Source organism: Microtus pennsylvanicus, chromosome 3, assembly GCF_037038515.1.
Source record: "Microtus pennsylvanicus isolate mMicPen1 chromosome 3, mMicPen1.hap1, whole genome shotgun sequence".
Taxonomy (NCBI): Eukaryota; Metazoa; Chordata; class Mammalia; order Rodentia; family Cricetidae; genus Microtus; species Microtus pennsylvanicus.
Genome location: NC_134581.1, coordinates 90,233,564 through 90,255,524, shown reverse-complemented (window position 1 = coordinate 90,255,524; position 21,961 = coordinate 90,233,564).

Sequence of the window (21,961 nt, the reverse complement as noted above, 5' to 3'; positions counted from 1 at the left end):
AGATCACAGACCGAGTAGCAATCCTGGGATCTCAGGCTTTGACCCTGAGAGAAATGGAGGACAGAAGGGTGACACCATCTGGTGACTTGGTTGTGAATAGATGCTAGGGAAGGGTGGCAGTCGTTAATGCTGTTTGCAAATTATTTCTGGTTCTCCTGGGATGTGGTTGGGCTATCTTCCTGAGAGTAAGTAAAGCCATATCACAGAAAATTTAGTTTAAAGGCTTTGGTTCTTGTAACCCAATGGAAGAGGCTCAGCTACCTGTTCTCAATACATTGATTAAAGAGACGAGGCATAGTGAAAAGCAGAGAATCGATATTTAATCAATATCCACATCAGAAAGAGAAAGAGATCAAAGGGTTTAGTGCCCCTGAATTCATCTGTAGGGCTGCAACATGAGATTTAGTTTCCAACAGAAGATGCATATCTGGGGGAAAGATATGCACCAATAAACATTCCCCATCAAGGTCAAGGCGTAGTCTGGTTGACTTTGGTCTGTGTTCTAGCTCCTGAGAAAGCTCTTACTGCTTGACAGACTGTTGGGAGCAGTGAGACCCCAGATCTTGAATTTCTTGTAATCCCCTGATCTGAGTGCCTACAGCTGCTCTGAGCACGAGACCTTCAGGAGTTCCTGATGGCAGGAGAGTGGTTTCTCTATATAATCTGCCCCTGAACACAATAAACGGGGCATTCTTGGGGAATTCAAAGATGACCCGTGTCGCTGTCTCTCTGTCTGTGTGTGTCTGTGTATTTTTAACCTCCAGCCTCCTTGCCCGAAGCTCGTGAACTGGGTGCCAGGGCACAGAGTGCAGACACGGGGGCGCAGTGCTTGACAACAGACAGGCTGGTTCTCATGGGAAGACTGTTCCTGCTTCAGCATGTAGCCTAGTGTTATGGAGAATTGCCTTGTTCTGTGGTGGGAAGAGGTTGTTTGTCCTTCAAAGTGTAGCATTTTCCAGGAACCCAAGGTGAGCATGTTTTAGGAGGATGATGGGAAATGTTTAGGTCATTTGGGAGCATCTGAAATGGGAAATTGTAAAAGTTATCAGTAGGATGTCTCAGTTACTCTTATCTTGGTGACTTTAGCCTTGAAGGGAACGAGGTGGGTTAGGGAATCACCGTTTTTTTGTTTTTTTGGTTTTTGGTTTTTTTTTTTTATGGATAAACACTTCTTGAGTGATTGACATGCCCACACGGACGAGTATGCTAATGACCAAGGGTAAAAGGGGTCAAATACAAAATGAAGGCAGAGATGCCAGGCTTTCTTTCTGTTTTCTATTGCCTAGTGGGCCCAATGAAGGAGTTGTTCTTTATAGGCAAAAGCAATTTCTAATGCCTATTACAGTCATGCGACTGTCTTGGTCAGTGAAACATGTATGCGAGGGATGTAATCCACTTTCACGTCAAAGCTTTACGGCTCTGTGGACAATTTGCCCTAAGCATGTGACAGGCAATGGGGTGGCTCTGTCAGTCTGAGTCTGTTGGCTAACTGGGTTGACTCTGCTAACCTGTGTTGAATGTGATAGAGAGCCGTAATCCTGGTTAAGACACTGAGAGACTGCTCCTACTTATTTCTGCAGAATACTGAAACCCCGTCTCACTGCCACAGAAAAGCCTGGCAGAAGTAGAATTAGCAGAGCTTGCTGCAGTAATCCAAGTGAGAGATGTTGGCCCGAGGGAGGCTAAGGGCAGTGCAGATGGCGTTTTAGCTGGACTGTGAATTCATTTTGAAGGTAGAACCAAGACAACTTCTTGATGTCTTAGGTGAAGTAAGGTGGCAGAGGGGAGAAGGGAAAGGGAAGGTATGATATGGGAGAGGGGAGAGGAAATGAGAGGGGAGAGGGGAGAGATACCTTTAGACTGAATAACGAGAAAGATGGAATTGTAACTATTGTTGTGGGGAATGCTGGGTAAAAGAAATTCAGGGGAAGGAAGTTTTGCTGTGATTTCTTTTCTTAGTGCTCCTATTTCTATTTTATTCTGTTGAAAAAGATTATAGTTTCTGGTTATCTGCTGAAATATTTGAGTTTAGCTTTTATCTCCTTGAGCATAGCCTAGGAAGTCATGAGAGGTTCGAAGTGACAAGGTCCAATTTGTGAGCCCTTCACAGAGCTCGGGCCAAGTGATAGTGTTATATGTTGTTTTCCACAGGAGTGGCACAGACTAAAGTGCTCGGCGAAGGTATCAGCAGCATTTTACGTGCCTCCCTCTCAGAGCTAGGGGCCCAAACAAACCACTCGGAGCTCATTGATTGAAACTCCTCTTTATTGTTTTCTCCCTTGATTGAGGATGTTGACTGCAGAGCGCAGATTGATTCCGATTCCTCTCATTTTCTGCCTGCTTGATAGTTCTCACCCATCATCCTTGCGTCCTGTCTAAAGAGCATCCTAAGTCTCCTTCTGGATACCCGAAAACTGCACCACCTGGAGGGGATGTCTGCCCCCATTCCGAATGCCTTTGCCCTTAGATGGTTTATCCTAGGAGGTTCCACGCTGCAGGCCCGACAGCTATATATAATGAGGTACAGGTTTCAATCTGGAAGACAAATTCATTTTCCAGATTCTTAGGTTCGGTTTGATCCGTGCAGTAATAAAACAAATCAATATTAAAATATAAGAAGATTTTTGTTTGGTTTTTACAGACAAGGTCCCAGGTAATCCAGGCTTCCCTCCAACTAGCTATGTATCCATAAGTGGCCTAAAATTCTGATCTTCCTGCCCCTACCTCCCCAGGCATGGGTCACTACATCTAATTTCCTATAATGCTAAAGATAGAACCCAACACTCCAACAACTGAACTATATTTCTGACCACCAAAATAAGAGGGTATCTTCTGAATAACCAAAAGTACTGGTGAGACTAGATATTTGCCTTTTGAGTCTCAGACAGCAGCCAGTAGCCATTGTCTCTTTAAAAAGACAGGTACTCAGTGGCACTCTCCAGTCCCATTAGGTGACTTGTTTATGTTACCTGAGATGTACTCAGAATTCAATATTACGGAGTCCTCCATATGCATTATCTAAGTCCTCACAAACATGTAAGGTCAATATTTTATAGATTGGTATCCCATCCTTCCTAGAGCTGAATTAATTGCATGTTTTTATTTGAGTGCATTTAAAGATACTTAAGTGTTTCTATTTGGATTCTCCAGGGGCCAGGATTAAATGTTCTGATTTCTCTCTTTCCAAATAGAGTGCAATCTAGGTACTGCTCAGCGATACTCATCCAGGGAGGCTCTTGGCAGTGCCTTGTTGACATGAGGGATGTGGACTTTGGTTCTTAACACACCCCACATGCTTACTATAGCCCCCAGAGCACTTTTAATTGCGATTTGGTTCTCTAACCTGTACAACAACTATATAAAAATAATATCCAATGGTTTATCAGTGCTTCAAAGAATAATATTGAAGAGATAGGCCAAGGTCAGGTCAAGGACCTTCATTGCTATGTCCAGATCATTTTATTCCACAACTCGGAGATTTTTACAACATTTCATTATACAAGGCTGAGGCTGGCCTGGCTTGTCCTTCTTCAAGGAATTGTCATAGAGCAAGAAACAGATATTTTCAATGAAGACTTCCTAGCACACTATGTTGAAGGATGTGGGGAGTGGTGGATTGTTTTACATGGAAACTGAGCTGTCAAGGTTCTTGTTTCATTTTCTTCGGTTGTAATAAAACACTCTAACCAAGAGCAACTTAAGGAAAGAAAGGGCTTATTCCAGCTTATGGGTAACAATCCGTGATTGAGGGAAGACACGGCAGGAACTTAAGCAGGAACTTGAGACAGAAACCTTGGAAGAAAACTGCGCACTGACTCTCTCTGTTACAGCCCAGAACCACCTCCCAGAAAATGCTGCTGCCCACTATGGATGGTATCTCCTATGCTAGTTAACAGTTAAGAACAGGGATTCTTTGGAGTCATGCCAATTTAGCCCAGGTGACCCTGAAATTATAACTCATATCTCGACTGATTCTCTGCTGTGTTGAGCTGACAATTAAAGATAGCTGTGATAGTTTTAAATTTACATATGGTTCTATATAGAGGACAGATTGGAGAAGACCAGCCACATGCCAGATGAGAAAGCAAGGAGGAGACAAATGTTTTGTAAGCAGAAGAAGAGATCTATGAACTCCAACTGAACAAGAAAATGTCTTGTTATATATTGACTATGAAGGAGAAGAGGGAGTCAAGACTAGGAAGCTTTTGGGTTGAGTAATGTGTTATAGAATATTATTTTAAGATGTGATACATTTGTTTTTGTTGTGGAACATTTGTTTAATGATGCAAAGTTGCGCTTCATTCTTTTATGTTGCATTTTTTTTTTAGCTCTTTGAAGCTGTGTTACTTTGCCTGTCTAAAACACCTGGTTGGTCTAATGAAAAACTGAATGGCCAATAGCAAGGCAGGAGAAAGGATAGGCAGGAGTGGCAGGCAAGGAGAGTAAATAGAAATAAATTTGGGAAGAAAGGATCACGGAACAAATGAAGGAGGAGGTCTCTAGGGGCTAATCACCCAGCCACACAGCCAGCCATGGAGTAAGAGTGAAAGTAAGCTATACAGAAGTAAGAAAAGGAAAAATCCCAGAGGCAAAAGGTAACACAATAATTTAAGAAAAGATGGCTAGCAACAAGCCAAGCTAAGGCTGGGCATTTATAAGCAAAAATAAGCCTCTGTGTGATTTATTTGGTAGCTGGGTGGTGGGCCCCACTAGAACCAAAGAGCTTGGAGTAAAAACAACCACCTACAGCAATGATTACAGAGAATGAAGGATAAGTCAATTAAAAAGGATAGTAACCCATAGAGAAATGGTAATGAATATGAGAAATATGGCATGCTAGTGGGACATCAAAGTCTTAACATAAAGGCTGGTCGAAAATTAAATCACCTTTAAGCAGTCACACATAGGAACCTGGGAGCTCAGGAGAACTTCATTTCATCTTCCTGTCTCTTTCCTCATTATGTGCATGGTGTTTGAGAGGTCAAAGTACTCATAGATACTCAAGGATTTAGACCAAAAGCATATCTTATGAATATCAATATTTCACATATAGTTCTATCAGTCAAGACGTGATGTAGGAAGTCCTTCTATATATGTGTTGCTTTTATTGGATAATGAATAAATAAGCTTCTTGGGCCTATGACAGAGCAGAATAGAGCTAGGCGGGAAAACTGAACTGAATGCAGGGAGAAAAAAGGGAGTCAAAAAGATGTCAAATAGCTGTTAGAGGAGAAAGATGCCCACACTGGTACCAGTAAACTATGAGCCTCATGGTAAAATATAAAATAATAGGAATGGGTTAATTTAAGATATAAGAGCAAACCAATGAGAAGTGTTAGGCTAAGCAGGGTTGTAATTATACAGTTTCTGTGTGATTATTTCAGGTCTGGGCAGCTGGGAACTGAACAAGAGACCTCCGCCAACAAATGCACATTAGGGATATGACCTAATAATCCCCAATGATAAAACAAAAGCACCCTGGTCTTTAAGGAGCCTGCACTAAGGTCTCCTGGGGACATCTCTCCATCAATCATCTGCATACCCAGATCCTGTCCTAAGTACTATGGGTTACAGTTTATATGATGCTCAAACCTTGGCATTTCTATCTGTCTGTCTGTTGGTCGTTCTGTCTGTCTATCTATAGATATCTCCCTCTGTCTATTTATTTATCTGTCTGTCTGTCTATTTATAGATATCTCCCTCCATCCATCTTGGCATATGGGTACTTCCTCCAGCATGAATTCTAACTACAGCATACAATATGTGCCACCCTTCTTAGACACTGAAAACAATGGAGTCACTCACCTTGAATTTCTTCTACCTGAAAGTCTTCTTTTATCAGTTGTCATTTCTTGGTATTATCAAATAAGCATTAAGTAGATAATCTGAATCTAATTGAGATTTTGTTTTAGGAATTCTTAATAATATGAAATGGGGAGATGAAATATCTATGTAGGGAATTTGTGACTTCTTAGTTACAGAATACAGAATACACAGCTTTTCTCTGTGTGTGTTCATGCCTGTTCCTTGATCTCTGTCATGCAGCTCGGTGTTAGATAGAAAGTTACACAGAAACATGTTTCCCTTCTTGCATCATTTTTGTCATATGTGAGGGACCTATTAAGGATAAGTTCCTAGAGTACAGGGTGGGAAGGCAAAACTGGAGAGAGATTCTAGGGAGAGGGGAGTTATCAAAGAGTCTCATGTGTGCCTGAAATTACTCCTTAAAGCTGTGCTTTTCAAGGGAGTTGAGTTGTAGACTCCAAAATCCCTTAGTCATTTCCATGTGTGTCAGAGTAGGTGAAAGTGAGTGTAGGTGACATCAAATGGAGGCCTTTAAGACTTAGCTGTGCTTGCTACAGCTCTAACAAAGGCCTACAGACCCATGGACAATTAATGCATTCATGATTGACAGCCCAGCACCCACACATGGGTTTACCCACTACCATCCTGCCTTCTTCTTGTTATAGGAAAATGTCTTGCTCATCAGGACATACCGCCCAATGGTCAAGTGACAAAGCTAGACAGTTTATTTTTCTCTGTTCTGCTGTTCTTCGGATGTGGCGTGTACTGTGGCACTCTGCACAATTGTCTCTCTAGCTTCTATGCAGTTGTTGACGTGATTGCTGGGATGTGTCATTAGAAAGAAGGGACCCATCTGAAAAAAAGATGAACCCTTTGCTTTGAGTGGGTCCCCCAAAGATCTGTACACAAATGTTTGGCACTCAGCATGATGGTGGTGGTAGGTGTTTAGGGCCTTGGAGAGATTAGCCATTGAGAGGTGTTCTCTCTCTCTCTCTCTCTCTCTCTCTCTCTCTCTCTCTCTCTTCTCTGTCTCCCCATCTGCTCCAGTTTGTACCCCTGCTGTGATGTTCTGTGTCAAAAGCAATGGGATCACCCAAACTTGGACATGAAACTCCATAACTTGGTAATAAAACAACTGTGTCTCTACCTCCTAAGTGCTCTCTATACTCCATAAGTATCCTGTGCCAGATAGCCAGGTAGTTCCAATCCATTGTTGTAAATGCTGTTCCAGCCTAGGAATCAAGATGCTGGATTTCAAAGACTTTAGTGTGACCATTTATCCTGAGCTCCAGTTCTGCATTTAAAACCCTTTGAGTGTTTGAATAGTAAACATTAACTAGAGAAACTGTCATCTTATGAATTCTTTTAAGTAACTGGGGAGGTCAAGGGTCCCTGGGTCCCTTCTTGTTTTTCTGAATGAAGTCAGTGGGAACTTGAAGTCAGTCTTGGAATGCGATAGCATCCCTCTGTTTTGCCTTCTCCAGTCAGCTCTGCTCCCCATGTCTGCTTTGTCTCTATTGGCTCCCCAGCCTCTCACCATTTGGCAGTAGGTCCAAGTAGTATCAGGGGATGCATTCTGTAACCTGAGTGCAAGGTGAGGAAACAACTGAACACAACAAGAAGATCCCAGAAGTATAGCACAGGACTTATGGTGAGATTTCCCTTCTTCTTCTCCTTCTTCTTCTTCTTCTTCTTCTTCTTCTTCTTCTTCTTCTTCTTCTTCTTCTTCTTCTTCTTCTTCTTCTTCTTCTTCTCAAAGTTGTTTCCATTTGCACAAGATATGTTTCCTCCCTCCACCTCTGTCAGCTGTATCCCCAGTTCGTTGAAGAAAGGAGTTGGGCTGTTTAAATTTATACTGTTGGGTTTCTGTAGGACACCAAAATATTTCTGAAGTTAATGGAGGAGCTCTGAATAGTCTGTTTCAAATAATTACAGGAAAAAATACATTTAAATAATTAGTAGTTGCTACCAGAACACCCAGCAAAATGAAATGACATCTTTGCATGCCTATTAAACTGCACTTTATTTTCAGTTTAGGGTGTTTCAGCTGAAATTAGACGGCAAACATACGGCGTCATTGAGGGATTGGAAGATCTGGTGTCATTTAGTGCTACACTGAGACCACCATCGGTCTTTTCTTCTTCCTCTAAAAAAAAGAAAAGAGAAAGAAAGAAAAAGTGTCGTGCACTCCCGTTAGGGAAGATTTTAATAGAAATGGGACAAACTCTGGCCCTTGAGACTTCAGCTTAAGTGGCTTATGGGTAATCCCCCCTCCTGCAAGGGAAGGCGTTAAACCGAATCTGATTATTCTATATTTTCTAATTCTGGGATTCTAGTTTTTGCTTTGCTTGGAGATTGCATAAAACCTCCCACTCTGACATCCTCTCCTCTCTCCAAGAAGAATCTTTTTGGCCCCAAACAGAAAATGATCCTAATATAATGAGCAAAACCAAATATATCTTTAGCCTCACGCCTTGCTTTCTGCGCAGTGCCTCTACTCTTTATCCAAACAAAACAAAACTCCGATTGTAAAAATATTAACAAGGAATCTAATTCCAACATTTAAATTCAATCAAGATTGCTGCTAGAAGACTTACATCTCCCATTTCTGCTTCCTCTTCCTTCTCCCCCTTCAAAATTTGTCTCCATTGTAGCCTTTGAGATGGGCTCTTGCTTTCTAATCGATGTTTCTCTAGCTCCTTCCTTGAAATAAACAAGGAAGAACAAAGGGACAACTGAGGAATGGTAGTGTCCCCTCGGCACAATGCTATACCTCACTATAATGTATTGTTCATTTTACTGCATGCTATTGTAGAGGAATATTTTTTAGCAAGACGGACAGGAAATCCATATGTGCTTCTCCTCACTGATACATTGTCATACACCAAGAAATTTGTCAGAATGGCTAAGTAATCTCTAACAAACAAATAAAAAGCCATTTGGAGCTCTGAGATTCCACCCCATGCATCCAGGAAGTAGGTGGCGGGAGAGAAGCTGACTTCACATCTACAGGGAAGGGAGACAGCTAGAGTGTGCTCTGCTCCAGCGATTGACTTGGACCCCCAGGTTTCCTTTTGGGAACCCCACGTGATCTCTCATGCTGCTGGGCATCTTTACCAGCTCACATGGCTCTTCTGCAGCCTAACAAGCTTGCTTATTTCCTAAGGCATCTTTTTCCAGGAGTACTGTTAGCCTGTTAGGATGTCCTGGTCACTTTTATCCCTGACCCCTGGCTGTGCCTGCTCTTTCCCCAGGAAAAGGGAAAGGTATCTGCCTCTCCTGACCCAGAAGTCTTTTTCTTCATTGATTTGTAAGTGGGACAGTTACAAAGGCCCAGATGAACTCCTAAGAAAGGTGGGCTAGAGTCATGATGCATATCCTTATATCTGCTATTCAAGTAGATCGCCTCAGAGAAAAGTGGACTGCGTGTCCCAAAAGGAGGGCTCTGAATTCCAGTGTTTAAGAAAAAGTGGGGAAGGGAAGGAAGGAAGAGGAAGCTGACTGCAGGATTTATGTGGTGGCAGGAAGACAGATTCCTGCAGAGACATACTATCTGCCCTCACCTGGGCCCTGGTGTCGGAGCTGTCAGCCTTGCTCCTGACACATGGGGGCAGCAGTGAGCAATGCAAGCAGCCGAGGCCTAAGTCTGCCCTGCCACTGTGAGGAGCTGTCTTCACGAAGTTGTTCATTTCCACCATCCAAGTCAATGCTGCCATTTTCCTCCTTCCTGTTCCTTCTCATGCCCTTTATTCTCAGGCCACCCCCCCCCCCTTAATCCCCTCGTTTTTCTCATCCCTTAGATACGGTTTTGGCTCACCGTTCCCACTTCCCTTCTGTAATCCCAACCAGTCACAAGGCTCTTTTCCAGTATGTCCAGCACTAACCACAGTAATGGAAGCTCTGCTCTGTGCTGCCCAGTTCTCTGCGTCCCTAGGGTGACTTGTCCAATCAAACCACTCAACAGCTCTGGCTTTGCTGGGTCTAACGCGGGGGAGGGGGTGTCAGTGCCTGCCTTGCTGAGTGTGATGGGGAGGGAGTCAGGGGCAGGGGGATGCCTATTTCGACGTTGGGTCTGACTCCCTAGAACATGCTGCTCTGGAGTTCTTTCCACAATGCCCTGCTGGAGTCTGCTCTAGATTGTTGGCTACAAATCCTAAATACCATCTCAGCTTCAGCCCTGTGGGAGTTCTAACCGGCCCTTGGTGGGGCAAGAAATGATCTGAGGCCATGAAGCAAAACCAAACCCAAACTTTATAGTGGCCACTGTTTGGGAGCATCCTTGTAAGTGGGAGTTCCAGTTAAAACTGAATGTCGTCACTCACCCGACTACCCTCCCCCCCTTTTGCTCTCAGTTCTGCAATCATCTGGATTTAGAAGTGCCAAGAAGGTGCAGGCCATGGCTTCCCTTGCCTCCCACTGACAGGTAGGGCTATGCTGAACTGTTCTTGCCCAGCCCCCTCAGCCTTGGCTGTGTGAGAGGACTCAGCATGCATCTATCTGCAGCACCCATGGCGCACTGCAGAAAGTAGAGGAGGCAGTCTGTTTTTACAGGACAGCAAATAGACACAAAGCCCTCGGGGAGAAAGCCACAGCCTCAGTTCCCAAACCAGGTCGGCGCAGAAGTGTTGCGCTCGCTCTGTATTTACAGTGTCTGTTTGGAGCCAATTTAAACAATTTCAATCAACAGAACCTATATGATAAATTGCATGTTACTCATCCTTATAAAAAAGAGACGAGGCTCGGATTGAATTTGAACTTTGAGTGGGAGGTGGATTTCCAAAGAGCCCCATAGTTTCCTCTTACAGACACTCAAACTGAAAACTAGGCAGGAAAAGATTGGCCCATCAGCACATACCACCTGCACTTTTGGAATAGAATCCAAGTTGGTAACTCCATTTCAGACACTTTGTCCTGTGGGTCTTGGAATGGTTCTGTGAATTTAAGCTTTACCAGCAGGCTGCATTTGAGAAAGTTAAATAACCCTGCCAGGCTTAACCACAGCAAATCCCATCTATTACCATGCTATGTGGTTTTATGCATTAAAAGATATAGAGTACTCACTAATATTTATCATATTGTTAACATGTGCCCAGTAGTAAGCATATGACCACATTCCATGTGGCCTGAAATGGTTCCAATCACATAGTAGGTACTCATTGATTGTTGGGTATCATCGTCAACAACAACCATCTTCATAAACACTTATAAAGCACACAGCATGCATAAAATGCTGACCTAAATACATGTAACACATTTCATTACCCTCACAGCTCTGCAACACTGGACTGTTAATGTCCCCCCCATTTTATAGATGAAGATACTAGGGCCCATGCAGGGGAAATAAAGCTTTGCCCACGTCTAAGAATAGCTGAGTGGCAGAGCTGCAACCCAAGCCCCAGGGTTTCCTGTAAAGACCATTCTCTATTAAATATTTACAGAGCTCCTTCTAAACACCAAGCACTATTCCAGGGGCTTGGAGTATATTACAGTCCCAACGTGTCTTATATAGTTAAGAGAGTCGTCAACAACAAGCAAGTCAAACCAACGAAGGCTCTGCCATGCTAGGAAATGGTCAGTGCGGAGGAGAACCACACAGGGAGCAGAGGAGACAAAGAGGGTGCCATGTGAGGGAAACGCTGAGTTTGGATCAGGAGAGCCTTGCTGAGAAAGGGATGAGTCAAGAACTAGGCAGCAGAGGCGGCTAGCCAGCCCATATGGGGGGAAACCGTTCCAGGCAGAGGGAGCACGTGCGAAGACCCTAAGGCTCGAATTGTCAGAATCAATTATGCTAATTGGTCCCATACTCCCTCCTCATCCCAAATTTCTAAGCTTAGCAAATATAGCCTAGCACCGTGAATAACGGCAAAGGCTGAGAAGTAGGTTTTGTATTGCCTCTAAACGACAAATCCAACTGTTAGCCTCCACGTGGAACAGATGAGGCCACTCCCGCTGTGAGACACCGTGCAATTGTCTGGATGACACATTTAGAACGTGGCATTGCCTCATTCCTAAAGAACCTTGCTCCTCACATCTTTTGCTTGTGGATAGAGAAAGACAGAGCAGGGCTAAAGCCAAAGATAGTCGTATTTAAAACCTCTTTGATCCAAGGATTGTAACCACTTAGTGCTTATTGATTTTTCTTTCCTATTTTTAGGAAGGTGGGACCATCTTAATTAAACATTTTTGAGGGGTGGTAGTTCCCAGGGAGGATGGCCTAAGAGTCTCTGAGTCCTGAACCCCATTACTTACTAACAGAAGATTCTAGAAGCCAGGCTCATAGGCTGGCTTCTTCTTCAGCTCTCAATCAGCCAAGCTAAGGCACTGGAGCCGAGGGCGGTTCTGACCTCTGCATCTCCCTTTTGCCTTGGCTCCCTGTGGTGGTTTGAAAGAAAATGGCCTCCAAAGGGAGTGGCACTATTAGGGGGTGTGGTCTTGTTGGAGTAGGTGTGGTCCTGTTTGAGGAAGTGAGTCACTGTGAGAGTGGGCTTTGAGGTCTTTCCTCAAGCTTCACTCAGTGTGACAGTCAGTTGATTCCTGTTGCCTGTAAGATGTAGCACTCTCGGCTCCAGCACCACCTCTGCCTGCCGCTGCCATGTTGACAATGGACTGAACTTCTGAAACTATAAGTGAGCCATCCCAATTAAATATTTTTATAAGAGTTGATGTGGTCAGTGCTCATGGTGTCTCTTTACAGCAATAAAAACCCAGGATACCCCTGTATTAAATTTCATTTTGCTCTCTCTCTCTCTTTCTCTCTCTCTCTCTCTTCCTCCCTCCCTCCCTTCCTTTCTTCCTTTGTGTGTGTGTGTGTGTGTGTGTGTGTGTGTGTGTGTGTGTGCAATACCTAAGAGAAGAAGGGCTTCTTTTGGTTTACATTTTCAGAAATTTAACCCATGAGTGGATTGACTTCATGTTCTTTTACTTTGACCGCCCCCCTCCTCCCAGGTAAGAGAGAACCAAAGGTGGCATTCGGGCCATGTGAAAAGGGAAACTGTTCTTGTTGTGTCAAGGAATTAAAAAGATAGGAAAGGTTGGGTAGTAGTGTCACACACCTTTAATCCCAGCATTCAGGAGGCAGTGGTAGGCAGATCTCTGTGACCAGCCTGGTTAGAGTTAGTTCCAGGGCAGACTCCAAAGCTACAGAGAACCTCTGTCTCAATTAATAATAATAATAATAATAATAATAATAATAATAATAATAATGATAGGAAAGAGCCAGAGCAAGGTTTATCCCCCAGAACAATTCTCCCAGTGTCCCACTTTTTCTAGTGAGGCCCTATCAACTCAGGTTCTCAACACTTCCCAATAAAACTACCCACAGGGAGCAAAACCTTCTATGCCTGAGCCTGTTGGGGTATTTCATAATTAAACAGTATCAGTCTCAGTATCAGATGAGTTGTGAGTTGTTGTGACAATAAGTAAAGGAACAGTAGTCTTACATGAGGTTTAAGGACAGCCTTTCTGAGCCTGTGGGTACATGGCTGCGTCACTGTGAACCCACAGAGTGACGACTCTGGAACTTCAGCTCACTTCCATATGCTAGGCTGACTGTAGGTGGCAGCTGGTCAAGGCTGGCCCTACCTCCGATTTTTGGAGTGAAGTGGGAACCACGGTATTGCACTGTTATCTTGCCTGTCTCAGGTGTTCTCAGCAGCATAGAAAAGGAGATGAGGACGTAGCTTGCTTGAGCTCTTCTAAGGCTCATGGGTCTGGGTGATGTCATGAGTGAGTTTGTCACAAAAGCAAACATACGCACAGTGACTACATTTCTTTTGGGTATATTTGTTTTGTCTTTAATTTCTCATTGGCTGTGAAATTATTCTGTGTGAGAGGTCTACTCTTCCTTTTTTTTTTGCTTTTAACAATTAAAAATTTAGACATTTAGACTATACCATATTACCTCATCTCAAAAATTCTTTTCCAAACCTTCCAAACCATACATTATTAGTCCCATTTTCCAGATGAGAAGTATTCCAACATTACACATTTTATCCCAGATCAAATTTAGTCCCTGAAAGAATGTCAAATATTAAGAATGATATTCTTTACCTTGTCCAATCTTTCTGGTCATCTACCTCATATCTGAAGAGGAATAGGTAGAACAAACAGCCTCCGACTTAGGATGATGCAATATTTTGACTGTATAAGCATCACAAAAGCACACCGTCCCAGTCACTTCATGTTTATTGTCATGACAGTACTCAGCAAATGGTAAGAGACAGTCAACACTTTATGGTAACTGCAGGCTAATGTAAACGTTCTGAGCACTTCTGAGGTAGACTCTGCTGAGCTGTTATGCTTGGTAGGGTAAGTGTAGTAAATAAATTTTTCTGCTTAAAATATTTTCTATTTGTGATGAGTTTATCGCTTGTAACACTACTATACACACACACACTTTATATATGCCACCAGGGAAAGAAAATATCTTTTCCATATGGGACCCTACAACAAAAGACAGATTGGTAGGAGTGCAATTGAAATTATTCAGTGTACGTTTTATATACAGGAGAGGTTTCAAGACCTGAGACCCAAAGAAATAGGGCTACTAGGATTGATGAAGAATAGGGAGATATTGTTGAACAAGGGGGATGATCTAATGCCAACGACCTGGGAGGGAACTGAACCAGACCTGTTTGCTCACACTCTTCTCCCTTCCCTCTAGGAAAAGGAAGGCACCTTGCACAGGAGGGACTTATAACCTGTTCCCAAACAAAGACACAGGGAAGGACAAGGGAAGAAAAACCATCCAGCCTCTTCCATCTTCTCAATGCCAATGTACTTTATTCTAAAGCCTGAGTCCTTAATCCTACTAAGCAATGCATATTCACAAGTACACACACCTATCCAACATATGAACATATATAGGTGTGAGCTTACACGTAAGAGCCCTCATTCACATCTGAGTACACAAACACGCACACACATGCTCAAGTTCCTGCAGGCACACGTTCACTCACAGCCTATGAGTTGGGGACTTCGTAAGTGAAGTGCTCTCTTCCAAAGCAGAGGTGCAAACCTGGATGCTTATAAAAGGAATGGCTAGGAAGAAGGGGTCAGAGTGACCAGGAAAACCTGGGAATTCCTGCTGAGTGGCTCAGGTGATTTTGTCCAGAGAGTTAAATTCACAGAAAGAGGCTAACCACAATCCTAGCACCCCAGCCCTCTTGGCATGAAGAGCTGGAAGCTGGAGGTGAAACCAGACAGAAAGGATAAGGGAGAGGAAGATGATGAAGGCAACACAGAGCAGGAGTTAGTGAAGACAACCAAAGTCCAGGACGAAGAGGAGGAGAGAGTTGATGGAGATTGACACAGAGGTCCTTGGACAAAGTGATTCATATCAGGCCTAAGAAGGATCTGAAATGTATGTGACCACAGACTTCAAAGAAGAGAATTGTCTCCCTCTTGCCCCATGTCCCGGAATTCCACTTTGCCCACCTGAACTGCAGCCTGTGACTTGGTTGTAGACTTGACCACGTGTAGGCATTCTGGTTTATCCCATTTTCAGATGGAGAGAGCCTCGACCTCTGAAGACCACATCAGCTAAGACTGTGATCTTGATGGGAACGGGAATGGCTCGCCCTTCTCATTGTAATGAGGAAGATCTGACCTTGTGCCGCTGAGGAGTCTAACAGTTCACACACAGGTCAGAGTTCTTCAGGGAATGCACCACAGATGCCTTCTTGGTGCTAGTCACAGAACCGCATGACGGGCTGAGTACCAAGACCATGTTACCCAACTCTCCTCTATGAAGTTCAACTTTCAGCCAGTTTATTCTGACCCAGACAAAAACCGCTCCACTACATTGATACTGGCCTCCCTCCACAGACTATCATCATGCTGGCATAACATTCTTCTGCCTCCTCCTAGCTAGCCTTTTATAGATTATTTCCTCACTGCCTGCCCAGCCCCCTTCTTTCTTTAATAAACAGGTTAGCCTATTCTCCTCCTTGAGGACTCTATGAAGTTAAGGACTACCAGGCTAAGAGATGAGCCAATCTGAAGTCTGCCTGGCACTGTCAGAGGTCCTGATTGTACCTAGCCAATGAGAGAAGACCACGTGATATCAACAGATTAGAAGGCCTGGGTGCTGGGAGGGTATATATGGTTCTCCCCATTGCTAAATAAATAAGTCTACTGTTTCCTTTGCACCTGACTCCTGACGTCTGTGGTACTGATGCTGCACTGTCTTACCCTTTTCCCCCAAGGAAGCCATTAAGACCCAGCAACATCTGGCCCCCGAGCAGGAACTTCTAGCATAGGTTTTGAACTCGCCTGGTCAGAGTGCCCCCCCCACTTCTTTTGTTCATTGTGACTGTAATTTTTGGGTTTTACCGAGAACAGGTTCTGGTTGTCTGCCTCTCCTCACTCACAGCACTGGACAGTGCCCCCAAGATAGTGTATTTCAATGAGAAGTCTCCTTGATGTTGTGTGTTCTCTGTCCCTTTGGCAGTTAAGCACTGGGACCCCCATCCTTTTCTTCTTTTGTGTTGTCTGTCATGTTTGTCTGCCTGTCCAGTTAGGAAGACACATTTTTTCTGTTTCAATTCACCCGTCACCCCTACTAAGCTTAAAACATAAATGTCTGGCACACTTTTCCACCTCTGTTGACTGCCATCTTCTTTCTGACTGGTACCCACCTGCTATCTCCCTCTACAGAATGGGGAACCTCTCCATCACCTCCACCCCTTCTATGTCTGATCTCTTCATGACATCTGGCCATGAGGAGACAGACAGTTCAAGCCCCATGAAACACACTAACGAGAGCACAGCCATAGTTGAGACCACACATGCTGTGGCTTGTCAGCTCCATCCCCAGCACATAAGCCAACACCTCTGCTCTGGTAAAGCTGAGCTCGAACTGGAAGTCTGCTTATGAAGATCAAGCAGCAGCTCGAGCAGGAATGAACCTCTTAATTAATATTCCAGTGGCCCGTGACATACTCACTGGACAAGATAACTCTGTTGATCCCATCCATGAGGCACAGATTGGCCATCAAGCCTAGTACCAATAGGTTTCTTGTAGATGGAGAGGTGGGCAGCTCCCTGCCTCCCAGCTCCCAGCCACTGGCTAGCTTTACTCAAAATAATTACATGGAAACTGTATTCTTTTAAACACTGCTTGGCCCATTAGCTCTAGCCTCTTACTGGCTAATTCTCACATCTTGATTAACACATTTCTAATAATGAGTGTAGCACCACGAGGTGGTGGCTTACCAGGAAGGATCTTAACCTGTGTCCATCTTAGAGAGGAGAGCTATAGCGTCTGCCTCACTGCCTTCTTCCTCCTAGCATTCTGTTCTGTCTTCCCCACCTACTTATGTTCTGACCTATCAGGCAAAGCAGTTTCTTTATTAATTAGCCAATGAAAGCAACGCATAGAAAAGAAGACCCACCTGCATCCGTTTCTGATCTGGCCTTCAAAGTTCTTAAGGTATGTACCCTGTGAGAACCTTTAGCTCATTTCCTCAGTCTTATTCAACAGCCAATAGAGGGTTTTACTGATTTTCTCACACATGTCAATGAGGCAATAGAGTGGACAATAGTCCTGGGTCCCACTAGGGAAATGTTAATCAAACAATTGGTTTGGGAAGAAACTTAATACCCCCACTTGCAACGCGGTCATGGCGGTTGGCAATGAAGACATTCGCAAGTGGTTTCTGGCCTCAAGAGATCTTGACCCCACTGATGGTTCCATCACTGCCCTTACGGCTTCCCTGGATGCCCTCCTTATGGACAGGCAGCTCCTTGCAGATGATACACCCAAGAGCCCTCAAGTAGTTTGCAGGGAATGTGGAACACCAGTCCCCCTATGGTGTGACTGTCACCAGGTGAAACTTAGGACTTAATGTCCTAGATGCAACACGGGATTCCACTGGACAAAGGATTGCAGATCACAACCTGTCAAAGCTGCTCCCCATTTCAACTCCAGAAAGGTGTTTCTCAACCCCGCCAGAAAGAGGAGGCTCTAGCAATCCAAAAATCTATTTGACACTGCCTATTTTTCCATGCTCCCCAATGTTGGCCATCTTGAGGCTTGATAGAAACAGGTGTGAATGTCACCATAGTAACAGAAATGGAGGTGTTCTGCTTCCCCTATTGGAAATTTAGACCTTGGCCTCCCTTTAGTGGAGTAGGAGACTAATAACATTAAAACTTACCACTTATCTGGTCCATGGGAAAAACCTTGATGGCAACAAGGGAGTCATTCACTCTATCATTTCTATGGCATCGAGAAACTTCTGGGGGGCAGAGACATACTGGAGGATATGGGTGCTGTCCTAAATACTGATGATAGAGTATTCTTTGATGACTTTCAGGTCCATGAAAAGACAGTTTTGACAAATTGTGATGCTATGAAAGTGTTAAAAGATCTTGCATCATTGCATCTGACGGTGATGCCACCTAAGGTTCGAATGGTACCCTCCTTTGCCTTTTCAGGCTTTTCCATTGGTAAGCAGGTCTTTTAAATTGGAAATGAAGGAATTGTACTCATTCTCAGAATTACAATAATTATGTGTCATGGTTAATTGGATTAAACCTTTTCTGTACATACCCAATCAAGAGATAAGATACCTCTTCTCATTGTTGGAGGGCCCCACCTGCCCATCCATCAAAGTTAGGCTTACTCGTGAGGCTAGAGATCTACTACCAAAGGTTGTGGTCCTTCTACCTACCTCTAGCCTGAAGCACTACAACCCTCAGAAACCCTTTTAGCAATGATCCTCTGGACACCCAGGGGATTTTTGGAAGCCTTAAGCCACAAATACTGGCATGGAGAACATATGGACAATAGCCAGATAAGCTTGTCTTCCCCTTTTCTTTAAAAATATACCCAGCCCCTCCTGGGTGGATTCTATCTCATTCTAGGAAATGGTTTCAGGAACTATTGACAATCACTTACCAAAAAACAAGGTCCTAGCAGGACTCCCTATACTTCCAATAGACACAGCCCCATATGGTCTCTTCCTCTACTTCCATCCCCCACGCCACCCTGGTCTTCTCAGATTTCAATAGAAACAGATATGGTGTTTGTATCCAGTGTCCTGGCTCCAAGGATGTTAGATATTTGTTCTTCCTCTGTTTATGTCATTGTCCTTTCTGGGGAGAAAGCCATCAATGTTATTAAAGCCCTTAAGTCGGCCATGGTAGTTACTCTTGGGCACTTAATAATGACATTTTCTGTGCCTCTCAACAATTCAATAAGTTTCTTGGATCCTGGAAGATTTTCTATACCACTAGTATCCCCTGCAATCCAAAAGGGACAAACTATTGTGGAGAGGACCAACAGAGCCCTTAAGGAGCTATCGGTTAGGACTATCTCACCAGAGGAGAGGGGAGATCCTCATCTGGTCTTAACAGAGGTCCTTTTCCATATGAACTTTCTCAGTTTTGATGGTAAGGGGCTCAGCCTGGCCAAGAACCAATGGGTGTCTCTGTCAAGGAACACATCTCTGCTCATGATGAGATGGTAAATTCCAATGGCTAGATTACAGGCATTTATAATACAGAATTATCTGTAATTCAAAAGACTACCACCTAGTCCCCCATCCCCACCACCACCACCCGGGCAGTTCTCCAGGAATGAATGCTCTTTGAGGGCTGGTAGACAACAACAGGTAAGAACTTCTTTGGCAGGACAGGCTAAGCCAGGCATAGTCCATTTGCTGAGCCCTCCCAAGGCGGGCTCAACAAGGCCTGAACAAAGAACTCTGGCTCCTGCTGAGCACCCATGTATTAAATAGAAAAGGGTGGATATGCAGGAAGTTAAAGTCTGTGAGGTTGAGAGATTAGCCAATCTGGCACTGACAGATGTCCTCATCATGCCTAGCCAATGAGGGGTGACCACACGCTGTCAATGGGTTGGAACACCCCAGTGCTGAAAGGGTATATGAGGTTATCCCCATTACTAAATAACTGAGTCTGCTGTTTCCCTTTCACCTGACCCCAGTATCTATGCCACTAATGCCATGCTTTCTCACCCCCTCCCCAAAGGAAGCCATTAGGACCCAACAACAGAGGACTTCTAGGGAGTTCACCACATGGGGATGCCCCTATATGACTAAGGGTCCATGATACGTTGTAAAGAACCCAAACACTTTCCCATCTTGGCTAGTTCTCTCATGAGTGAGAGAGGTATTTGAAACAAACTGCTTTGACTCTCTAGCTCAGTTTCTCACCCTCAAAAAGGGGCACCTTCAGATCTACTTTTCTAGCAACAAATCAGACTAGCTGTTAAGTTCTGTCATTGTATCTCTGGGTCTAATCTAGCAACAAATCAGACTAGCCGTTGAGTTCCTTCTTTATATCTCTGGGTCTAATTGTGGTACTTATAGAAGAGAATGTCACTTTACAACCTTCACAGGCACCCATGGTGTTTATTCTTGGGGTAGGCATTCAATAGAAACAAGTCAACAGACGCCTTTACAGTGGAATTTCTTAGAGGGGGAGAAATGTATGGCCCTCATAGTAAAGATCTTGAGACAGAGGCCTGATCTGCCAGACTTCTTTGACGCCGTGATATGAAAATAATTGTTCAGCATGAATAGTAGAGATAAGAAGAGGGGTGTCAGGAAGAGAAAGAGAGATAAAGAGAGAACGAAACAGAACAAGAAGGAGAAACAGAGCTGACAATGCCCACATCTCTGTTTGTGCCACTGTAGCCTTAGGGCCTGCCCTGGTATGTTTGTGTTGAATTCTGCTTTTTAACTGATTACACCTAGGAGTCATGACTTCCTGGCTGGGCAGTTCTAAGCATTAAATTATATGACATGTTTTAAACACTTGGCATGTTGTCTAGTCTACAGTGGAAACATGAAAATGGTGGTAGCAATTTCATCCTTGTCATTCTTCTTTGTAGGAAACTATCCAGTGCAGTGTCCAAGTTCCTTCATCTAGGAAACCAACTTCTCATCTTCCAATTCCAGTTTAAGGACACTTAGTCTCTCTCTGACCTTGGGCAAGGTGCTTCTTATGTGTTCTTGTTATATGTTATCTATTAGTTAAAAGAACTCAATATTTACCAAAGATTTTACTATTAGAATTGCCATCCTTATCCTTTTACTACAAAAAACTATTTCTATCTGGCTACTAGAACCAGAATTTCCTTAACTGTAGACTTTCTGTTTCACCTTGAATACAAAGCGCACAGTAGGCCTTCAGTGCACACTGACTCAATAAGAGAAAGAATGCTATTTTACAGAGTGTGCTCGAGATGCTTAGTGCAAGCTTGCTCTTTCAACTACATCCTTTGTAAGGACAAGTGACAAGTTGAACACTAGGGACACTGGAGAAACTGTATAAATACCCTTTACCTGATTTCTGGGTCACATCTTAGGAGTGAAACAGAGATGTAGCAAGGCATTCCTGAGTCATTCTCCCTTTACCTTCATAAAATCTCTCTGGCAGCTCCTTGGGGCAAACAGGGAAAGCCATGTGACAATGACAATGCCCCTTTTCCCAGAGCACTGCTCTTCCAATGCTAACTGAAGCTCTTCCTAGGCATGTCTCCAGCAGGTGCTCTGTGAAATTCTCTTGGAGCCTTTGAGGTGACAGTCATGGGGGACCCCTAGGATGATCTCGCTCTGTAGGGCAGCTCTGAGATCATATTCCTTGTCTGCTGGGGACTGGCAGTAATGGCAGCTCAGAGCAGCTGTGGTACCCAAAGGCGGAAGCAAAACTATTCTACACACAGTGGCTGGATGCCATCAGTGCAGCAGCAAAAGCTGCCTCCATCTCCAGCTGATTTCATCTAATGTGATAACACTCATGATAATAAATATTGTTAAAAATAAAAGTCACTCTGGGGATTGCGAATCACTGGGACAGGTGTTCAGAATACGAAGAGTGCAGTAATTGGGTGACTTATTCATTATTGGAAATGGCGTTTAAAATCTATTGCATTAAAAAAAACAATACTTCAGCTGCTCTCTGGCCTTCTGAAGTCATTAGCGGGTGTTCTTTATCTGTTTGTTTTCCTCACTGAAGTGAGCTTTTTAATGTCACATAAGAACTAACTTGACTCAGTGCCAACATCTCCGAGTGAATGATGAAGTCTTCTGAGGCTCACACATCACTCTGCAAGACAGTTCCTCCTTGTAGAGTTCATTGTCTCTTCGGTCGGAGATGGGGTGGCAGGGAGGGACAGAAGCCCTGACTA